At 38.3% G+C, this 24,499-nt stretch overlaps 1 long non-coding RNA gene across 6 annotated transcripts in view; it reads right to left on the reverse strand.

Annotated features, from left to right (window-relative positions):
- Positions 1–24,499, reverse strand: part of LOC122798661 — a 700,012-nt gene that overhangs the window by 313,409 nt on the left and 362,104 nt on the right. For 3 of the 6 annotated variants that reach the window (XR_006364296.1, XR_006364295.1, XR_006364292.1), the window contains 2 exons: positions 12,251–12,271; positions 11,333–11,358 (listed from right to left, as the gene is read on the reverse strand). This is a non-coding gene — a long non-coding RNA (uncharacterized LOC122798661). Of the gene's footprint in view, positions 1–11,332; positions 11,359–12,250; positions 12,272–24,499 lie in introns of those variants that run through there. The other 3 variants (XR_006364293.1, XR_006364294.1, XR_006364297.1) reach the window with 2 other exon arrangements.

Here is a 24,499-nt window from a genome sequence, read left to right on the forward strand (position 1 = left end):
TCAGAAATTACTGGTTCTCATCCCAAAACAATGAATGGAACAGCTGTGGGCAGGTAAATGAGCCACTTGCAGAGGTTCTCCAAGGAGCAAAAAAAAAATTGCATTGTAGTTACCTTCTTTATTAGATGTTTAGGTGCAATGGCTTTGACTCATAATATGAACATGTCATGCATACAGTGGCTGCGCCTTCTCCCCTAGGCTTTTGGATACTGGCTAAAACTTTGTCTACCCTTTATACCCTTTTTAGGCAGTGTCAAAAAGACAAAATTACAAACAGGTGAAGATGTTTCCAAACAATCTTAAGGTGTTGCTGCTTAATGCTAGGATGCTAAACAAAAATTCCACACCCTTCAAGCCCTCCTTACTGTGAAGAATATAGACATCTGTATCATGACTGAGACTTGGTTTAACGCCACAGAAAGCACTGCAACAGTGCAAACCTACTTCCACACATTTAGGCCACATAGACACACACACACGCGCGCACTCTTACATACCGACTATATATGCACAGACTAACATATACTACATTCTACATCGGCTCCCTATTGAAAAGCAGAGTGCTAAAAATAAAAAAATAAATAATACAAATACACAAGAAGAGCATATTGTGAACATTACTCTTCTCCTTTAAACTTTTTTTTTTTTGCAGGAGAAAAATCCCCCCTGCACCCCTTAATGGGAGGCAAGTTCCCACCCCCACAAGATCACCATACCTAGCAGAAAAGGAAATATGATTAGAAATGCAGTCTTGGACGTAATATATGTAAGTCTATTTTTATGGCTATTCAATCTCCGTGTTTTGGGACTTGATCTAGTCTGTCCGAACATTTCAAATGGTTGCCTGCTACAAATCCTCACCTCCCCCTATGCGCACACACACACACACACACACACACACACACACACACACACACACACACACACACACACACACACACACACACACACACACACACACACACACACACACACACACACACACTCACACAAACACACACACTCACACAAACACACACGCGCGCACACGTGCACACACACACACACACACACACACACACACACACACACACACACACACACACACACACACACAAACACAAACACACTCTGACACTTACATACCTGCACGCACTCGTTCAAACACATATTGACACAGATACAGACAGATATCCATTTTTTACCACTTAGTAGTTGTCACTGCTCCACTGTCTGTAACATGAATAGAGAATACGTCTCTCACCACAGACTGAAAGCCTCTAAAGTGTCCCGTTTTGCTTTACACAAAAAGTAACTTAGCTGCACTGTGATGATCAGTGCAGAAAAAATGTATAGCATTATATGATATTTCTTTCTTTCTTTTAGACTTTGTACCATTCTCTTTTAACACTCCATTTTATTTTTGTAACTTTTAACAAGTGTCATCATTAGCTGTAAGGTGTATTTTTGTACTGGAGCTCTACTGAAAAAAGGGTATTTCTCAGCCCGGTCAGACTAAACTGGTAAGCAAAATGCAAATAAAAAAATAGTCTACATGAATGGACACGTCTTCAGTCAAAAACGATGAGCAGTGCCTGATTATATTTCATGGTATAGTTTCATAGCATCTCACACTGCATGCACGCAGACACACACACACAAAATAATGGCTTTACTGGAAAGGCTTACCCAGACTCTGCCACAGTTTGCTCTGAGGGAAAGGTTAGTTGGCTTTTTATTTCTTGTATTTTGCATTGCTTGATTGCCTTTTTCTACTTTGTAGGCTGTGATTTGTTTTCTTTGCACTGTGTTTTACTTGTGTTCTGCTTTTGACTGCATATTAAAACTTGAAAATAGACCACAGCTCTGTCTGTTGTGAGTCAGACAGAATTTTTCCCACCCTCCTACCCCGTTACTGTTGTGTTCTTATACACCACTGTCTTTCTAGTTGCCTGCCCCTTATGTTCATTTGACAATATATCTCATTTCCTTTCTGCTTTCACCGTCTGGTGTGTGTAAGCACAAACTTATCATTTTGTGAAATCATTCCCCTTCAACTATTTAACTTAATTGGCCAACCTACTGTATTCCATAGTACCAGAATACAAAAGTGCCCACCCCCTTTCAATCTATCTTGCTCTTTTAAAAATAGTGACTCTCCACTAAAACTTAACTTTTTAGACAGCTGAAACTTAAGTTATCCAAGACCACCAGTTATTGGAGAGCCCACATTCTGCCTCTCAGTAGTCATCTTGGGATTAGTGCTTCTGATTTCTTCTGGTGAGAGAAGGAGTACAGTGACATGTCTGGACACTGCTGATCACCAGAAAGCCTAATAATGGCTTTATAGGTGACAGCTTAGAATATGTGCTTATATTCTGATCCTGATGAGAGTAGGAGCAGAGTGCATTGATTCCTGACTGTTTCTGGTTGGGGAGTGAGTGTTTGTGCTTAATGTACCTGAACGGTCTGGTTGCTATTCGAGGAATCTACCAGAAAAAGGCTGCAAGCCTACAGACCCTTGCATCATCTGGGACAAGACTGTGGATCACCAAACAGGCTGTGGCCTGCTTCTCTTCTTGGGATTGGTGCTAAAGTATTGTATCCCAACAGAATGAAGCTGTGGTGAGACCAGCATTAGTAGTAGCCAGGCAGTAGCCATTCATGAGACTCCCCTCTTTTCATCATTCTTAACAAGCTAATTCTTTGTTTTCAGTAAGTACTGCTTGATTTGTTTCTAACAATATATGCCTAAATACTTCACCCTTAAATTTTCAGGGTGTACTCATTAGTCTACTGTCAATTGTTTGGCAGTGCTCTGTACAGACTCAGACACCTTGAGTGACATTTTTCCTGTAAAAGCACAAGTGAAATTTTTCCAATATCTACTTACACACAGGACAGCTAGTTTGCAGTGACAAGCACTGTCCACATAGTTGCAAACCAGATACTTATGACAGTGATTGATATTCTCACACCAACAGTCTAATATATATATATAAAAAGGTCTGTTGCCATGGATATGAACTTTTCTACTGTCTCTGCTACAGGCTTAGTGTATATGGGCATCCTGAGGCAACGTAGAAATGGACTCATGTTTACTGACAACCAGTTAATTCTCAAACAAACTTGATATGGTATGTGAGAGATGCATTTACACAATGTCACTGGAGGCAAAGCTCTCATATAAAAGTACTTCTAATGTCAATAAGGTTGTCAGTAGTACACAAGCTGCACCCATCATGCACAATTCAAAGCAGACATATAGACCCACATATACTGAGGCATTTACATGTAACCTTCCTAAACCACAAAGACATCCTAGACAAAGTACCCATAAAAATACCTTCAGCAGCCCCAAATACACTCTTTCAAAACAACACCCACATCAACACATAGAGCTGCTTCTCATGGAGCCTCTATCTCTAAGCCCATAAGGCAAGTCAACACACAAGCCAACATTCTAGTCATTGCAGACTCCATTTTGAGACACACTGATGCCCCTTTCACCAGGCTAAGTAAGGAGGAAATTAAGATCAGTTGCTTATCAGGAGCTAGGATCCACTACACTACGCATGCACTCAGGTCATTGGACCTCAATTACAATATGACTCAGTCATAGTCCATGTGGGAGTAAATGACCTGAGATGTACCTACCTCCCTAGACCATATGAAGAGACACATCAAAGAGCTCTCGGAATATGTGTCTCAGGCTGGTTTGAACCTAGCACTGAGTAGCATTTTACCTTCTCCAAGGATGGTGCCACAATACGAACATGGGATGATTGACTTTAATAATTGGCTTAGTTTCTGGTGTCATTCTAAGGGGGGGGTGCAATATTTGTCAGCATGGAGGGAAATGGTCAACAGACCATGCTGCTTTGCCAGGGATGGTCTGCACCTCTTCCCTCGAGGCTTTTGAATGTTAGTTAAAACATTGTCTTCTCCCATAGTGCCTTCTTTAGGCAATGACAAACTGAAAGTACTTCCGACATAGCAAATCAAAACCAAGGAGATCTAAAGGTATTACTGCTCAATACTAGGAGACTAAACAACAAACTCCACTCCCTTGAAGCTCTCTTTACCCTAGAGAATGCTGATGTCTGTGTGATCTCTGAGACATGGTTTAAAGCCATGGAAAGAACACCGACAGTGTAGGGTAATAATGCTTTCTGCACATTTAGACCAGCTACTTCACAGGCAGGGACTAAACATGGAGGTGTCTCTCCTTACATCAATAATAGATATACTTCAAGGCTGGACAAACAGGACAATGCACTTGAGCTGCTCCATGTTTAAATCACTATAGGTAAAATCCAATACCACTTCCTTGCAAGCTCTCCCTCTATGATCCAGGAAACCCATACCATGTATTTAAACTTATTAGGAACACTAACCATCTAACCAAATACCATATTCACAGGTGCCTTTAATTACCCCAGTATTAACTGGGAACCCTATATGACAACAAACATACATGCATAGAAATTCCTGGATTTTGTAAATGCAATTTCCCTTGACCAGATAATCAATACACCAACCTGGGGTGGAACCATAGTAGATCTGGTCCTCACTGATATGGGAAAGTGCTGCACAACCCCTGCTGTAATGCCTTCCCTGGTAAGGTCAGACCACAGAATGTTCTCCTTTGAAGTAAACATAAAACCTGGACCCCCAGCTCAACCAGGAATATTCTCAAGCTATTCTAAGGCTAACCTCCTGCTATTAAGTAAGAACTTGGCAAATTTTCAAGCCCCTATAAAATCTGAGAACACTTCTGCCTATGCAGAACTGTTCACAGAAACCCTGTACTTACATGTTAATAGCTGCATACAGGCAGCAGTACCCAGTAGGAAAAAGTACAGAACTAACTCTAAAAACAAGCCACCCTGGTGGAATCACAAAATCAATCAGATGTATAACAGGAGGAAGAAAATCATGGCAAAGATTAGGAGGTGTAGAACCCAGCAGGATAAAAGCACTCACATCAAACTAAACAACCTACTCAGAGGACAAAAAACGTCTACCAAAGCCAAATCTGAGGTAAGTTTGGCCTCACAGGCCAAGGATAACCACAAAGCATTCTTTAGCTATGTCCGCAACCTCAAAGGCAATACACAACTGTGTGCAGAGCTCATTGTAAATGGAGCCACCTATACTGAGCCAGAAGATTTAGCAAATGACCTAGCTGATAAATTCAGCTCCAAGTTTACTCATCTCTCCCCCTCAACCTTTCCTCAGGAAATATAATCAAATATAACTCCCCCTGCTATCACTAGGGAACATGTTCTTAATGCTCTCTCTAAGACCAAGATCACCATATTAATGGACCCAGAAAATATCCCAGGATGCCTTCTAAATTGCATGAAACATGACCTATCAGAGCCTCTGGAGTTACTGTTCAACTGCAACCTCCAAATGGGCTTCATGCCTCATGAATGGAGAAAGGCAACAGTCAGACCCATAAGTCTCACTAGCCTTATATGAAAAGCCATGGAAAGAATTATCATGGAAATGATCAGTAGAGATATAGTAAATCTCCAGACACTAGACCCAACCAGTTTGGTTTTGTCAAGGGCAGATCATGCCTACTCAACCTAGTGCACTTCTTTGAGAAGGTCACCAAAGCAATACATGAGGGCAGAATTGTTTGCAGTGCCTACCTTTACCTGGCCAAGGCATTTGACACAATACCCCACTTGGACATTGTTGACAAACTCAGGAGGTTAGGTACAAACCCATATGTCACCCAATGGATAGCCAACCGGCTCACAGACAGGACCCAGGAAGTTAAAATTAGAGAGTCTACCTCTACAAAGAGGCCAGTCACAAGTGGAGCCCCTCAGGGATCAGTCCTTCAACCACTCCTTTTTAGCATTTATTTCTCAGAAGTCAAGGCCAATGTCAATGGTCTCTGGCTGACTAAATTTACAGATGATTGCAAATTAGGAGCTGTCATTGAATCTCATATGGACACAAATGTTCTCCAGGAGGGGCTGACACAGGCAAACAACTTGTCAGAGCCATGGACTAAAACTAAATTCCAGGAAATGCATAACACTATACTTTGGGAAGTCATCTAGCCCTGGTAACTATCATATTGACAATACACTGCTTAGAGTTGACCCAGCAGTCATGGACTTAGGGAAACACATATATAGGTATCTAATCTTTGATCATCATGTGTTTACGGTGGTGAGGATATCATTCTATGTTGCATGACTTATAAACAAAGGTATGGCATCTAAGTCCAAGATAGTCATTGTTCCACTGTATTCAGCATTCATCCAACCTATCAGTGAGTACAGTGCCCCCTTTGGTATGTACCTAGTCAGGCATATCCAACAAATGGAATGTCAACAGAGGTTCCTGACTAAAAGAATACAGGGCATAAGTAATATGTCCTACGTAGACAACCTCAAGGCCCTATCCTTGTATTCTGTCTCCTACAGGGTTTTGAGGGGAGATCTATGCCTGGTATACAGGGCATTGTCAGACCCAACTCTGATGGACCTCCTACATAGCCACAAAACAAACAGTACCAGAATTACCCATTCTAAAGACTTAAACCTTGCCTGTGATATAAATAGGTCCTGCTGGACAGATAGGTATGTATCCCAGAGAATACCACATCTATGGAACAGGCTCCCCATCCAAGTGAAGCAGAGTTGCTCCCTAAACCAATTCAAGTGCAACTTGGGAAATTAGATGGGAAACTGGAAATTCATCTCTTGTTTGACACCTATGTCTATAATGCAAACAGGTTACATATAAATAGTTTATCTTCCAGGCCCATGCTTACACTTATCAAGGGTATCAGAACTTGTCATATATCTGGGATACATGGCAAGGCTTAAAAAGGACCTTGTGGTCATTAGCCTAGTAAACACCTATGAACCTATATATGTGTTTGTGTGTGTGTGTGTGTGTGTGTGTGGGGGGGTTAATGTCTGTATATATATATATATATATATATATATATATATATATATATATATATATATATATATATATATATATATATATATATATATATATATATATATATATATATATATATATATATATATATATATATCAAAATGTGGAATGGCACTTACGTGAAACTAAAATGGACAAATGCGTTTTTTCCATTCTTTGTAATGTCATTCTGCAAATGTTCAAATGCACATTAGTGAATGATAGTGCACATTCGCTAATGTGCTTTTGATGTTCTGATAACAGATTGCACTACAGTGAGGATCAGGAAATTTACACTTTTCCCCACTATGGTGTGATCTCAGAGTTGGAATATATAATTTGCAGGGAGATGGGGTGTTCAGAGTCACTTGCCCCCCTATAAAACTGTAAACACTTGTTTTGCAGACATGCAATTCATATGTCAGCTTCAGCACAAATGCCTGAGGGTCTGACGTCACCTCTTGGCATTCCAAATTTGGTCAAAGGTGAACATCATGGTGATTTTCAACATCGATTCCATCAAGTAAGTAGATTTTTTTTTTGATTTTCAACTTTTTGATAGTAAAGCTATATATATATATATATATATATATATATATATATATATATATATATAGGTCCACTTCTGAACCTCAAAATACTGAAATGTCGAATTTCAGTATTTTGAGACCAGAATGTTGAAATTGCAGTCTTTTGAAATGGCATTTTAAGAAATCTAAGTTTCATAAATCCATGGTAGGCATGGTGCTGCATGTACTGTATTGTTTGTTGTCTCTTTAAGGGGCAGTGTTGGTCTGGGACATCTACATGGTGGCTGATGTCTGGTTATGTATAGAGATTCAGGTAGGTGTTTGCTTTTTTTGGGGGTTTTGGGTAGGAATGTGTTAGTTTTTTGGGTAGTTTTAGGTGTAGGTTGAGGTAGGTACGAGTGTGTGCATGTGTTATTGTTGAAAGTGGTGATCTTTGTACGTGTGTGTTTGTGTGTGTGTGTGTGTGTGTGTGTGTGTGTGTGTGTGTGTGTGTGTGTGTGTGCGTGTGTGCGTGTGTGTGTGTGTGTGTGTGTGTGTGTGTGTGTGTGTGTTATTAGTGAGTGATAGTATGACAGTGTGCAATGGGAATGTAGGGCATGTAAAAGTAGATTTGTGGGTTTTCTTTGAGTTAGAATGACATCAGAGTTGGTATATATAAGTAGCAGGGATTTGGGGGTGTACACGGGGGCTGCAGAGGGACTTGCCCACTGCAAAAATGTATGCTTGTGTTATTTGTTTTCAGTTTATTAGTGCTTTTATTTTTATGTTAGGGAAGGTTGTGCTTTTATTTGTGGTTTGTATTGTATGGTGTTTCAATGTTTCTGTGTTGTGTGTTTTCATGTTTGTGCAGTTTCAAAATTCTGTTATTGAAATACTGGAATTCAACATTTCAGTATTTCAACATTCAGAAGTGAATTCATATATATCTATATGGATATAGAGATATGTAGATACATGTGTGATGAAAGGAGATACTGCCAGTACAGCTAGTTGGAATTTTGTAAATAATTATACGTCATTGACGAATATCAAAATGATTTATACAAGATGCTTGTGTTAGAAATATATTACAACTGTATATCATGTGTTTATCAAACTGCTTGCACAGATGTGTGTGTTGAAAAGGTATTTGTAAAGTGCTTTGTTTAAAATGTATCCACAGTGTGCCGTACTGAAAGACAATAGATTGCATATGCAGTATTGTAAGTGTTTAAATGCATATGTTAACAGAGGAAACCAGAGGGTTAACCTCAGTCCAGCAAACTTTAGAAAAATATTTGAAATTAAATCACTTTAGGCTGCACAATAAAGAGGCTATCTCTCAAGTTTTCAATGCAGCTAGAGACACAAAGTCTGTACTAGGAAGCTTCATGTATTGTATTTAGGGTGAAGTAATTACTAGTCCTGAAATGTGGAGGAATATAATTGTTTATGACTTCCAGCATTTGCCAAAGATCTGAGCAAAAACCGTTGAATGAGTACTTTTACAGGTAGATGCTAAATACTACCAGGTGCCAGCAATGGAGGGTTTGGTTTGGAAACTAGAAGTCATTTGACAAGAAGTGATGTCATTCTGCAAGCTATCCCAGCAGTAATATTTGAGATATTATTTTGGGAAGTCTCTGAGTGAGATAGAGCATTCTGTATTCTGTCTTGGACCTGACAACTAGAAGAGCCATTCACCACATCTGTCTTGCTCTGTTAGTAAGTTCTTGGGTTATAGTATAAGTCTCTTAGATTCAGTAAGGAATATAGTGAAGTTTAGGTTAGATATTTTTCTTTATTTATTTGAGACTGGCCTGCAATATTGTTTTAAATATTTCATGTGGTTTTGAACTTTGATGTCACTGTGAATATATATTTAGTATTGTATTGTTCTTTTATTATTTATTACAAAATATATTTAAACCTTTCATTGTGGCTGATCTGTGTAGAGATATTTAAGTTTTGAGAGTACTCACATATTTATTTGGTGACACTGTGTGAGCCATTCCTAATAGCCTTGCTCTTGGTCAAACGACCATTTGTATTAATATTAATATCACTCAGTATATTGCATACCCTTGGACGAGTCATAAGGTAGCTGGCAGGAGTGACTGGTGGCAGTGAAAACTACCTTATTGTCTAGGCAGAAGGGGACATAGCTAGTAAACATGTGCCAGCCTTTCCCAGGGGTGTGTGTGTAAATTATACCTCAAAGAGTGTGTGTGTCAGCTACTTGGGCAGGGACATGAAGCACTGGTTGGACAGAGAGGGTGCTGGAGGCCTAGGCTTGGTCACTCAGCTGAGATTTGAACTCTATAGCTGTGCCAGTGGGGAGTCTTACTGGGGATCTGGAGAAAGAGGGAGAAACTAGCCCCATACTGACTATGGTCTCTGATTCCTCTTTAAGGAAATTGTACTTGATGCAGAGAACTGCATCTTTGTGTACCTGTCATCCTTTCATTGAACGTCCCCCCCACAGGTGCCAGTGGTGAGGATTGAGGCTCCTTGATCACCGGTCCAATGGAAGGTTATTAGAATATATATACAGAGTATATATATATGTAGATATATATATATATATATATATATATATATATATATATATATATATATATATATATATATATATATATATATATATATATATATATATATATATATATATATATGCACACACACATATAGATATACACTCACAGTACAGAGTCACAGAGTGAACTCATATGAACAAACCTTTACTAGTCTGACAGGTAAGGTGCATGATGGGAAAGAGTTAGTCCCCTACAAAGTCATAATATTTTTTATGTCCCTATTAATCCTTATTTTTTTATTTCCATCCTCGTGTATTTCATAGCTTGATTTATTTTGTAACCATTTTGCCATGCCTGATATCCTGCATATTTTGTACTATAGTAACTTAGTGGTTAAATTTCCTGCTTGAGTGCTGTAGATTACATTGTTCAATCCTGATCTCAAGTTATAGTCATTAAGGAGTTTGTATAATCTATATTATCAGTATAGATTTTCTCAGTTTTCTTCCCACCTAATAAAACCACACTGGATCAACCTGACACTTTAAATTCATGATCTTAGTGCATGTTTTATGAATGTTAAGTGCCCACAAAAGATCATTTCACCTGCCAGTGTAACAGACTAATTACAAATGCAAATAATGTACTCTTATACTATCATGTTGTACTGATCTTCCTGGATTTAGTGACAGTTTTGCAGTTCAGTCTGTTCTCCTGGTGAACGAGTTGAATAGCATTATTGTATCAATGAAATGACCACTGCTGCATCTATCCTCCCTGGACAACTTTGACTTTGTCATCCCCTAACTCTAGTCAGTTAACTACTTATTAACTCTTTGTATTCACCATTATTAGTCTTTAAAATCTTACCCAACTTACCCTTCGCATATAGTACTTACTTTTTGCTAAATACATATATAACATAATGGATTAATTTATGTACACATACAACCTGAACTTTCCAATCTTTACCCAAGCTGCTTACTGCTTTACCTATCAATATACAACCTGAACATTCCACTCTTACCCAAGCTGCTCACTGCTTCACCTGTTATCTCTGCTATGACCCATTCCACTCATATTCAAACTATTACTGCTTAACACCTGTTAATGCTATGTACTTGTATCCCAAATTTAATTTAAACCCATGTTGTTACTGTATTGCCTTCTAACTCTTTATGTAATTGTAGTTGTATTTCTGTATTTCTATTGTATGTGTATCTCCTGTTATTTGTATGCAGAGCTTTTCTCCTCGTGTCTTCACTGAAAATGGGCTCACCTAGGCCCAGTGGACCTTCCTGGTAAACAAATGCAATAAATAAATAAAACAAAATAAGTGCAGAGTTACTTACCAGCAGCAAGTGGTGATGACCCTATAATTAACAGAAACAAAAAGTATTACTGCTTTGAAAAATAAAATGGAATAAAATAATACATTAAACATGAAACACATCTTCCCATCTTTAATCACAACAAAGGAGTTTATAAGATTAAACTCCAACATGTTATAAAACTTTTCAAGTAAATGTGGTAATATTCATGATAAGAAATTAACACTCAGCTGAAGCAGGTTTGTTGAAATATATTTATCCGTTGTTGATTGGGATAATCCCACTAGGCTAGTAATCTCTGTTAAGGAAGACCTAAGATGGTATTTATACTACTAGGGAAAATTTGGGTAGTGTAACAAGGAACTTCCACTAATGTTTAGACAGGTGCCGGGGGATCTTTTTCATCTATCTGAACTTCCACCAGTTCAGGCAGATAGCACATGCTGAAGTTCATCACCTCCCCATGATGCACTGCAGTGTCAACAATTCATCTAGCTGGTATGGGAGTATAGCCCATATCCTTTTGCACCAAAGGAGAGTGTACTACTTGTTGTGCTATGGAAGATACTGTTTATTATGCATTTATAATTTTTGTACCACAGCAGTCCCTGATGTCTATCAGTTTGATGAAAGCAGCTTACAGCTTATTATTTAGATAAGTTCCCATCCCATAGGCTCATAGGTTCCTTGGTTCATAGATTACTGCTAGGCTAACTGCACCCATGTCCATGATTGTTACTGTATTATCTTCTAACACTTTATGTAATTGTAGTTGTATTTCTGTATTTCTATTGTATGTGTATCACCTGTTATTTGTATGCAGAGCTTCTCTCCCTGTGCCTTCACTAAAAACGGGCTCACCTAGGCCCAGTGGGCCTTCCTGGTAAACAAATGCAATAAATAAATAAAATAAAATAAGTGCAGAGTTACTTACCAGCAGCAAGTGGTGATGACCCTATAATTAACAAAAACAAAAAGTATTACTGCTTTGAAAAATAAAATGGAATAAGGTAATACATTAAGCATGAAACACATCTTCCCATCTTTAATCACAACAAATGAGTTTATAAGATTAAACTCCAACATGTTATAAAACTTTTCAAGTAAATGTGGTAATATTCATGATAAGAAATTAACATTCAGCTAAATCAGGTTTGTTGAAATATATTTATCCTTTGTTGATTGGGATAGTCCCACTAGGCTAGTAATCTCTGTTAAGGAAGACCTAAGATGGTATTTTTACTATTAGGGAAAATCTGGGTAGTGCAACAATGAACTTCCCCTAATGTTTAGAGAGGTGCCGGGGGATCTTTTTCATCCATCTGAACTACCACCAATTCAGGCAGATGGCACATGCTGAAGTTCATCATCTCCCCGTGATGCACTGCAGTGTCAACAATTCATCTAGCTGGTATGGGAGTATAGCCCATAACCTTCTGCACCAAAGGTGAGTGTACCACCTGTTGTGCTAGTGAAGATACTGTTTATTATGCATTTATAATTTTTGTACCACAGCAGTCCCTGATGTCTATCAGATTGATGAAAGCAGCAGACAGCTTATTATTTAGATAAGTTCCCTTCCCATAGGCTCATAGGTTCCTTGGTTCACAGATTACTGCTAGGCTAACTGTCTTTGAGTGCTATTCACCCCAGGGATCAACTCTGTGGCTCTGCTCGACAGGGGCACAGGAAAATAATTTTCTTGGGTGGCGAATGCCAGGGTACCTTTTGGCTAGGCTTATATAGGCCCTAGGGCTAATAGCCTAGTACATACCTTTTTACCTATGAACATGAGAGTACTTATATTATACCATGACCCCCCAAAACGTGCACGCTGATTGGCCAGCGTGCACATTGTAAATCGAGTTATACTAATGGAAAAAGGTCCGGTCGCCCGTAGTATAACTCTACTTTTAAAACACTGTCTCGCTATGTTAAATGGGTTTAACATAGTGAGACAGCTTTAAAATAAGCAACGGAGATCTCTGTTGCTTTTTTTAAAGCTGTCTCGCTATGCTAAACCCATTTAACATAGCGAGACAGGTTTTAAAAAAAAAGCAACGGAGAAAGCAAGATCTCCGTTGCTTTTTTTACTGTTTCGCTATGTTAAATGGGTTTAACATAGCGAGACAGTTTTAAAATAAGCAACGGACATCTCCGTTGCTTATTTTAAAACTGTCTCGCTATGTAAACCCATTTAACATAGCGAAAACAGTAAAAAAAAAGCAACGGAGATCTTGCTTTCTCCGTTGCTTTTGCCCACAGCTCTGATGTACTGTGCAGGCGCGCAGTACATCAGAACTGCCACGGATGCCAGACAGCTGCGGAAGGGCAGTAAACAGGCATTATACTATGCCATTATTTAAGAAAAGTAATAGTTTCTTTTCTTAAATAATGTCATGGTATAATAGCAATAACCCACTTCTGGGTGTGGGTAATGCTGTATTTACCCACGGTTGGCTTTGTTTGGTCCACGCCAACCGTGGGTAAATCCAGCATTACCCACACCCAGGCGTAGGTTATTGTTATATTGTTTCCTGGGATGATTAATAAAGTATTAGATAATAGAAAGACTGCTTACCAATGACCTATTAGAGTTTATCATATAGGATATTATAATACAAAAAAGAAAGAAAACAAGTCCATCTCTTCATAGTAATATAACGAAGCACCCTGAAGCATGAACAAAAACTAAAAAGCAATGACCTCAATCTTTCTTACAATTACTAAACTCCATGTTTAGGAAATTGAAAAAATAATAATAATAAAAAAAAATAATAAAGCTGGCTTAATGAAAGGGCTCAAACAGATGCCATATGCTGCCCGGTTAAAGAAACTCCAGCTCTACTCAGTGGCATACCGCCTGTTCAGAGGCAATCTGTGCCTGATGTATAAAGCAATGTCCAACCCGGAATTAATGGACATGCTGCACCTCAGAAAATGCAAATCCCATCGAGCTACGCGCTCGAGAAACTTGAACCTCAGCACTGAAATAAATTGGACATGCTGGAGGGACAGATTCATAACCCAGAGGCTCCCTTCACTCTGGAATAAAATCCCAGTCCAGGTTAGGCAGAGTCCCTCACTGACTCTCTTCAAGAGGAATCTTGATGAGTGGATGGGAGATCGTAGGTTTACTCCGGGTATCACTTCTGTGTCACTGTTAGACAGAGGCACAGTATACTAACCTCGAAAAAGGGCATAGCAAAATAAATTTAAAATGGGTGGCAAAAGCCAAACACATTCTGGCTAGGCTTATAAATGCCCTAGGGCAGATAGCCTAGTATGAACCTATGAACCTATGAACCTATAAGGTATGAGGAGCTGCTATTTTCCTTTGCTGCACTAAACATGGCACTTAGAAAAGCCACACTTAGCAATCATGAGGGATACAGAACAATGAATATAATTGCAACATCAGCAGCATTTATAATGACTTGTGTGTGTGTGTGTGTGTGTGTGTGTGTGTGTGTGTGTGTGTGTGTGTGTGTGTGTGTGTGTGTGTGTGTGCACATATGGCGTGTGTGCGTGTGTGAGTGTATGTGTGTGTGTGCATGAATGCATGTGTGTGCGTGTGTGTGTGTGTGTGTGTGTGTGTGTGTGTGTGTGTGTGTGTGTGTGTGTGTGCGTGTGTGTGCATGTGTGTGTGTGCATGTGGATGAGTGCGTATGCGTGTGTGTGTGTGTGTGTGTGTGTGTGTGTGTGTGTGTGTGTGTGTGTTTGTGAGAATATGTACACTCACATGCACGTGCATGCTTTTTTATGTGTGTGTGTATGTATATATGCATGTGTGCAGTGTGTATCTGACTGTCTAGGTATGTGTTGTGGATACTATTTTCCCATTTGATATTCACATTTCCCATTACAATGTTTCATAAAAAAAAGGTACTGACTATTCAGTATAACATTTCTACCAAAGTGTTTATATTGTTCCTGGGGGATATAGAGAGCAATGAAGCAACGTTATTTTTCATTATTTAATTTGAGATGTGAAAGAGTTTTTCAGCTTTGAAGAATATGGGAATACTGTTGTTGAACAAATTAGTTCTAATAAGTTGGACTATAGGATAGCTGCACCCCATTTTTTTTTTTACTGTTTGGCATGTTCTTATGATCTTATATCCATGAGGAAGTATTTCACTGTCTTATATGTTGTGCTTTAGCTCAGGTGTTGTTAATTGTGAAAATATCTGGAATATACATTAGGCTATCTATGCTTGAAGTTTTGTGATTTTATAGCTCCATAAGTTAAGTACTAGGCTAGCTGCCCTTGACAGTCACTTTAAACCTAGCCAATTTCCATTTTGGTGCTTGAAATAATGTATCCCATTTGGTGTTCTACTGGTCTTATCCATCCTCTTGTTGACAAATAGATATTATTTATTGTGAAAAACTGGGATCATACCATCAATAATTTGAAGGAGTCCATGCATGGGAGAAAACATTTAAGAGCTGTTTCTGTAGTACAGGGGTAGACATGGGGTAAATTTTTACTACCAATCCATAGATGAAAGTTATGTTTGGAAATGAAAAATAGACTCGAGAGAACAGTACACAAAACAGACTAGAGCGAACAATAGATAAAACAGACTGGAGCAAACAATACACAAAACAGACTTGAGAGAACAGTGCACAAATCAGACTCAAGAGAACAGTGTGTGTGTGTGTGTGTGTGTGTGTGTGTGTGTGTGTGTGTGTGTGTGTGTGTGTGTGTGTGTGTGTGTATGTGCATGCACACTTGCTTGACCCTACAGATAGCCTTTCACTCAAGGAAGTGAGACAGTGTTATTGCTATATTCTCCTCACCGCACACTGCTGATGTCATCAGCTATATCTGATTTGTGGATGTGCACTATTCCCACCAGGGCAGGGTCAGAGACTGGCCTGGAGGCCAGGCAGGAGTCACCTCATCCTATGTAATACAGATTACACTCACATGGATTTCAGTCTATCCACATACATCATGGCATGGTTTGCAGGCACTGTGTTTTCTTGCTGAGAAATGCTTCTGGCCTCTCCACCTGCTGCATGTGTCTGCTAAGGTACATGTAAAAGAGAGCATTATACTCTATATTGGTATTCTGATGAGGTCTGAGTACAGTGCTGTAATATAATCCTGAGATTGAAATACAATGGCTTGACATGTTATGTACACAACATAAGCTTTTTATACAAGTGTTGATACTTGGGGGTAGAATATTAGATTGCTATGTACATGTGTTCCCAGTGCTTGCATTACTGGGACATATTTTTGCATTTAATTGTAGACAGTGTGGCTTTGTCACCAGTCATTTGTCTGTGTAAGCCCCTCCTGTAGTATGTTATTATCATCATCAGTAAGCCAAAGGCTGTATACTGTAGCCTGAACTGTCAAGAAATAGATTGCAAACAGTAATGGGCCAAGCACAGATCCCTGGAGTACACCAGTGGTGTCAGCTGTATTGCTACAGGTTTATTCACCAACTTTCACAGTATTTTTTATATTGGTGAGCCAATTTGCTACAAACCTAGTGATGGAAGGTTTAATCCTCAGCTAGGAGAGTTTCTCAATGATTCATGCATGGAGGATTGTATTCAAGCCCTAGGTTAGTTGAGACTAGCTATTATGCACTGTCTTACCTTCACCCAGGCCTATCACATAGAATCAATGGGCCATGACAACATCACAGATCACCTATCATGTCACTCACATACACCTTCCTGACACAGTTGAATACACACTTCAAAACACCCTCCACACAGACTATGTTTCTATAGAAGGCTGTATATCAACATCCAACCATCTGAGTTTGGGGGGGACAGCACCCAATGCATGCATCCTGACTCTCCTCATCTGTGAGGTAGACCAACATGTCATCATGGACATTTCCTAAATGGACACTATTGATATCCTAACTGTGTGCAAAATACCTGTATGAGTTGTTAATGTTGCATCATGTCCGCTACATCAGTTAGATGTCATTAAAGAGACCATCAAGGACATGCATGATGACATCACTATCATGCATTTGGTCTTGATAAGCCCACAGCATGTGACACAAACTCACACTGAGGTATTCACTCAACACTGTCAGATGTGGCCATATACACCTATATCACAAGTAGGTAGACCACTGAATCACATACATGGCATCTAAATATGCTGACGTGTGATGAGACCTATATCTCAGGTCCAATGATCAAGTCCATACATCCGGGCTGTCTGTTAGACCCTTTCCTATCCATTATTCGAGTGATGAACATCACAGATGACATACACATCCTGTGTCTAAACAACTGTCTGAAGGACTGCAGATTGTGAGCAATCATTGACTCCAACTGCGATATTTGTATAATACAGACAGTATCAACACACACCTAAGTTTGCTGCTACAGCCATGACAATACCTGCAATGACATGAAGGATTCAATATGTCAAGAAAACAAATACACAATTCAACTATAATGTAGAGACAGTGTTATTGCCACTTGTCGGATCAATAGGTATGTGACCTGTGTCCTGGGTAGATGGTATGTGGAACATCCACCAGCATGTGTTCACAATGCTGACTACTCCCTTGCATGTAATACAACTACTGATTATGCGAAGGACATCCAAATCAGAGGCCATAATGCCTCCATAGTTCACAGCCTTCATCACATCAATAACTGTGTATAATGCACCCTTCTTCATGTACCTCCCTATACATCTTCCAGTGATGTGTAATGGAAGTGTACCACTTTTGCCACAGTGAGCTGTCACACATCTTATTGGCCATACCAAGTTATTCTTTTTGTGGCACAAACATTACTGTCTGATGGTGTGGAACCCCCCCCCCCATCACATTGTTACACCAGATGCATGTGTGCTACCTGTTCTGGTGATGCACACAGTACATACATAGCTGTTTGACAACATTAATGGCATGGGCAACATTCATGACAATATGGATTTTGCCACATATATATGTCATGCACACCAGTCAACTAACCTGTATTGATCATAATATTGCATAAAGGTAAAGCCTTGTCCTTTCTAACACCTATAGCAGATGTTATGGTGCCAGGATTGTCAGTGTGATTACCTTCATAGACTGCGGACATGTCACAAGTGTGTTTGTGCAGAATCATCTCTGACCACTCTAAATCACATATGTTATGTCAAAGACATGGAATTTCTGGTGTATTATTTTGATATCATGTGCCTGCTTCTTTTAATGTTGTCCCTGAGCCTTTGCCTGTGTCCCACTTGCTGGAGACCTCTGATGAGATAACACTCATATTCAGGAAAATCAGTTTGCACCACTTCATAATATGTTACATACAACTGGGGTAGGGTGCATATTGTGAAGCTGTACAAATCAGTTTGCACAGCTTCACAATATATGCCCTGCCCTAATTGTATGTAACATCTCTGATAGATGTCCTCTGCATTGTTTATGTAAGGATGTTTATCTCACACAGACATCTTCCCAATTGTTATGTCATCTTGTGTGACAGTCACATAAAACATATTCTCACTCTGCAGTCCATACTGTACCATGTTGATACATGATTGGTGTTGGTCGTACAGCTGTCTTAAATTGACATGCCCTTGTCTGGTCTACATTATGTTGTTTCACCTGTCCTCTTTCCCTGCATTCATTCCAACAGTTTATCTGTGTGCCGCTATTCAATACACACACTTCCCCTGAGTGCTTATTTTATATGGCAGTCCATGTACCCTTAAAGATCATTTACACAACTTCAGTACAGAATGCCAGGAATGGGATTTCCCAATAGTCTGCTCTGTATCCACTATCTTGTACTGTGTCTGTACCATATTCTCAACTATCCAGATTTTCACAAAATGTCCAGATTTTACCTTATATATTGTTTGGTGTGTTCCTTATCAGATTTGTAGTTTTCTGCCATATCACTCAGATGATCTCAGGACTGATGTGATGCAATAATTACATACTTTTGAGTTTCAGACTTCAAATCCTTCAGAAAATGTATGTTCAGACAAACTCCCTGTTATTATAGCACATTTCTAAAGAGCAATTATGTCAAACCTGTCTCTATTTCTGGGTCATTTCCCCCCATTAAGTTGGCCTTTGCCCAGATGTCTTCACTAAGAGCTTGAGAGCTGTCTGTTAAGCCCTGGTAATCACTTTGGCATTCCACGATCTTGGTCTCATCATTCCTGTTTTTAATATCATCCACAATTTCCCTGTCTTTTAATAATTATTTCTGACATCTTTGCCCTTTAAACTATATATACTATCTTCCACAATACATATAATTTATTTTCCATTCCCGTCTGAATTATTTTCTTAAAAATCTTATAATTTGAATTGTTTAATGCTGTACATCTCCAATTTCTAGTTTTATCTTTATCCTCCTTTTTCCATACAAATTTAAGTATAACACTTTATACATAAAACCTTCATTTAACCACTCATTAATTTTAAGTGTTTTTTTTCTGTCGCTTGATAAAATACTTTTAAAATTGGTATCCTATTTCATCTGGTCCTGAAACTGACTGTAGGTTAACTTGTCCAGGTACCTTATCTAATTCATTTAAGGAAATCTTATTTCTCAATTCTTTATTTTCTTGTTCTGTTATTTTTAGTATGCCATTCTTTCTTTGTATTTTCATTCTGTCTTTTAACATTTCCTTTACATAAATGAATATGATATTCAGAATTTGTTCCTGAGATTTTCTTACCTCTCCGCTATCGTTTTTCATTTCTCTCATTATACTAGTATGGTCTTTAACTATGCCACTCAAATAAGTTGATACCCTTCTCTTTTACCCTGTGCGTAATATCATTGCTGAAATAATTATTTATTTTTTTCTTAATTCTTGTCATAAATTCTCCATGCTGTCACATAATATTGTCTATCATTCCCCCACTCTGGAATCACAGATAATCTTACTAAGCTGGGCATTAACCCCTATGTCACCCAATGGGTTGCTAACTGGCTTTCTGATAGAACCCACACTGTAAAAGTAGCCAACTCCAAATCCAGTTCCAGACAAGTGACACGTGGAGTACCTCAGGGTTCAGTCCTGGGACCGCTCTTGTTTGGCATCTACTTCTCTGAAGTACAGACCAATACTAAGGGACTCTGGATAACAAAGTTCGCAGATGACTTCAAATTGGGAGCCATTATTGAATCCCCAAATGATGTGGATACTCTACAAAAGGGCCTTACAGAAACAGATGCTTGGTGCCAGAGCCATGGGCTCAAGCTCAATGCCAAGAAATGTATAGTTATCCCCTTTAGGAAAAACATGTACATGTGAATTACCATATAGGTGGCAGTACACTAAACACCGAAAGTGTGATAAAAGACTTAGGGACACAGGTGGACAGTGGTCTCAACTTCGATAACCATATCGCCACAACAGTCAGGAAATCCTTCTATGTGGCACACCTCATCACTAAGGGCTTTTCATCCAGAAAAAAGGAGGTCATTGTCCCACTGTACTCTTCCCTCATTTGACCCATTATAGAATACAACGCCCCATTTGGTATGTACCTCTCATGACACCTGCAAAAACTGGAAAGGCCACAGAAATACCTCACTAAAAGAATCACAGGCCTAAAGCAGATGCCCTACGCTGACCGCCTTAAAAAACTCCAGCTATACTCTGTCGCATATCATCTACTCAGAGGCGATCAATACTTAACATACAAGGCCATGTCAAACCCAAAGCTGTTGCACATGCTACACTTAAAAAAATCTCAATCCCTCAGAGCCACATGCTCCAGGGATCTAAACCTTGTCATTACAATAAACAAAACATGCTGGAGGGATAGGTTCCTGACCCAGAGACTCCCCAGACTCTGGAATAGATTGCCCATACATGTCAAGCAGAGTGCCTCTTTGGCCCTCTTCAAATGGAACCTTGACAATTGGATGGGAGAAAGGAAATTCACTCCGGGGATCACGTCAGTCGCCCTGCTAGACAGGGGTCCAGGGAAGTAAATAGTGTGGGAAGAAATAGCCAGGGAATTGTTATGGCTAGGGTTGTATAGGCCCTAAGGCTGATAGCCTAGTACCAATCTATGAATCTATGAACCTCACCAAATCCTTTAAAGCATATATATATATATATATATATATATATATATATATATATATATATATATATGTATATATATATATATATATATATATATATATATATATATATATATATATACATTGATTTTTTTTTAATTTGCCACTTTTATTCTATATGCCTAGGATGCTAAAACATCTTTTATATTTTTCTTTAAAAGCTAGCCATTACTCAAACCAGTTTTTATAACACACTCTAGTGGGAATGGGATATTTTCACAATTGCATACTTCTCTTCTTTACATTTACATCCCATAATTTCTCATTTCTTTTTTTTATTCCTTTTCTCAATCTAATATGCTAAATTCCTGTATCTTTATCCATATGGGTGAGTGATCTGAAAAGTCTGTCACAAGTGTCCCTCCCTTAGCTATATTTAAACCTTGTAATATAATAAAATGATTTATTTCAGTCTTATATACACTTCAACTATACGTCCACAAAATAGTATTCCAAATCTTTAAAATGCCACATTTTATAAATGTTCTTAACATCATTTCCTCTTGTCTTCTTTTTTCCTCTAAAATCACATTTAAAATCTCCCGCTAATATTGTATTCGTATTATTTGCTATATATTCCAGAATTGTGTGAAAGAAATTCACCCTTTCCTTACTTGTAACATAGGCATATAGTGCTATAATTCTGTATACCTGATTATGCTATCTGAGATCTACAGTAGTTAATCTTCCCATTGTTACCAAGGGTACAGTCACTATTTTCACTGACTTTCTACAACGTACAGCTAGGCCAGAGCATAGTTATTTTCTCAGGTTGTCTATAGTTTCTCATCCCCAAAGTTTGTAATTCCTCTTCCTATGTAAAAAAATCTTATCTTCCAATATTCTTACTTTGGCATCACACTTACTACACCAATTTAAGATCTTATTCTTCTATTTATATTGTAATATTATTTACATTTACTGAAATAACTCTAAAATTATTATTACATCTATGCTGTAGCTGTAAATCTGAAGTATGTATCTCATTTGCATTATCAATTTCCTCTCATTTTCTCTTACTTATCCCTTTAAATTTTATTTTTATGCCTTTTTTCCAATAGAATTCTTTTTACCTTTCACTATATTCCACTTTATATCTTCATCATCACTTATTTCACAAACTTCCTCTATATTATCTTCTGTTTCATTTTTCTCTTTATCCTTATCTTTATTATTACTCTGGTCCTGTTTCACTACTTCCTCTTTATTGTTTATTTGAACTGTTTCTACACTCTGTGTATTGCCCTCACTTTTGTTTTCTTCTTCATTATCCATTTTCCCTAGATTACAATCCATCGACAAATGCCCGATTTTGTCACATTTATAACATATGACCTGTTTCCCCTCAAATATAAAATTTCCTCGGGTTTACATTACCACATCGAACAAGCCATTAATCGAACGGCTTCATAACTGAAAATGCTGATAAAAGAACTGTGTTTTGTGAGATCATGGTACAGCAAAGAACAGAAAATTTGCCCTTTCCTCACTATGGTGCACTCTCAGAGTTGGTATATATAATTTGCGGGGGAGTGGGAGGTCACAGCACCCCACTAAAGTGAGTTCTATTAACTGCATTTTTGGTTATAAGGCCATTCGCTTAATGACTTTTTCAATGTGGTAATATGGATCCAAATTTCCTCTTATTGCAGTTACTTATCAAATGATCATCTTTTCCATAGGAAAGAAATTATGTTGTCCCTAATATTTTTCAATATCCCTGCGACCGTTTGCATTTATCATACTAGGGAGATGAACACTTTTTTCTTTCTCCATTTTCAGTACAATATGGCAGTTCCTTCCACCAGTTCATAATCCTCTGTTTCCATACATTTTGATAATGCCCATAACTTCTTTACAAGGTCTACTTAAATGTCTCTTTAAAGTCTTTTTCAACTTCAGTTCAAAATTGAAAATGACTTTTTTTTTATTTCTCAATAATATACTAAAACCATATAAGAATTACATAAATTACCTTGTTTTATTTTTGCACTCCTCCAAAACACTTTCCAAAACAGAACCAGTCTGAAAAATAATGTCACACAATGTCTCTTTAAGAACAAGAATACAAATTTTACCTCATGAGCCTTCAGTCCCAATGGGACTATTAGATTATCCAAATGTCATACCTATTGATTTCTTTTTCTTTTTTGTTCTGAATACTTGCCCTGAATTTCCTTTAATTGTTGACATTTCCTTTGTTCTGTTCATCATTTATTGCTTTCCCTGCAGTTTCCTTAGCAGTCTTAGAATTTGATTTCATTTTCTGGCCATCTTCTTTTAAAAAGTCTTCTGATTCCTCCATTTGGATATTATCCATAATTTCCCAAATGAAACATCCTTTCCACTCTTTGACTTATGCTGTAACAATATCTCACCCAAAATATCATCTCACAACCCTCGTGACATCCATTGCTGTTGTTTTAAAGATTTGCTTCCAATGAAACAAACAAACTTTTGCTGAAACAACTGCTCAGAATCCTGTAGGTGCTCATACACTGCAGTGACATTTGCCTCTGTGCTACATGTTTTCTTGGATCTCTTTGGGTGCTCTTCTCCCAGCTGCTACTGCACTACAATCAGAACAAGTACTCCCCTAATGACTAGGGAAAGTTCCTAAATGCCCTGGTCAAATTTCCTCTAGTAGTATAAATACCACCTCAGGTCTTCCCTGAAATGAGTCTTTAAACTTAATAGGATTAACTCAGTCAAGAAAGGATATACAAATAAATAATTTCTTCTTTTATAACCCCATCATATATATCTCTCTCTCTATATATAGTTTTACAATCATATGGTTGGCAGGCGGATGGTCGAGCGAGTAAGTCCGAAAAAAGTGCATCGACTTCCCAAAACTGTGATTGCAAATGTTACTAATCGCAAAATCCTATCCCTTTTTTGACCCATGTTAGCACTCATTTTTGGGTATAGAGTGGTTGGAAATGTTGAATTTTGTGATTTTATGACAGTCCGACCGTTCATCATTACAGGATTCGCTGAGAAATGTTGCTCTTATACAGAGTCGAGCAATGTGCACTCGACCATATGATGGTAAATATATATATATATATATATATATATATATATATAT

The sequence above is a fragment of the Protopterus annectens genome, chromosome 3.part1 (genome assembly GCF_019279795.1).
Source record: "Protopterus annectens isolate FY-2018-M chromosome 3.part1, PAN1.0, whole genome shotgun sequence".
Lineage (NCBI taxonomy): Eukaryota > Metazoa > Chordata > Ceratodontiformes > Protopteridae > Protopterus > Protopterus annectens.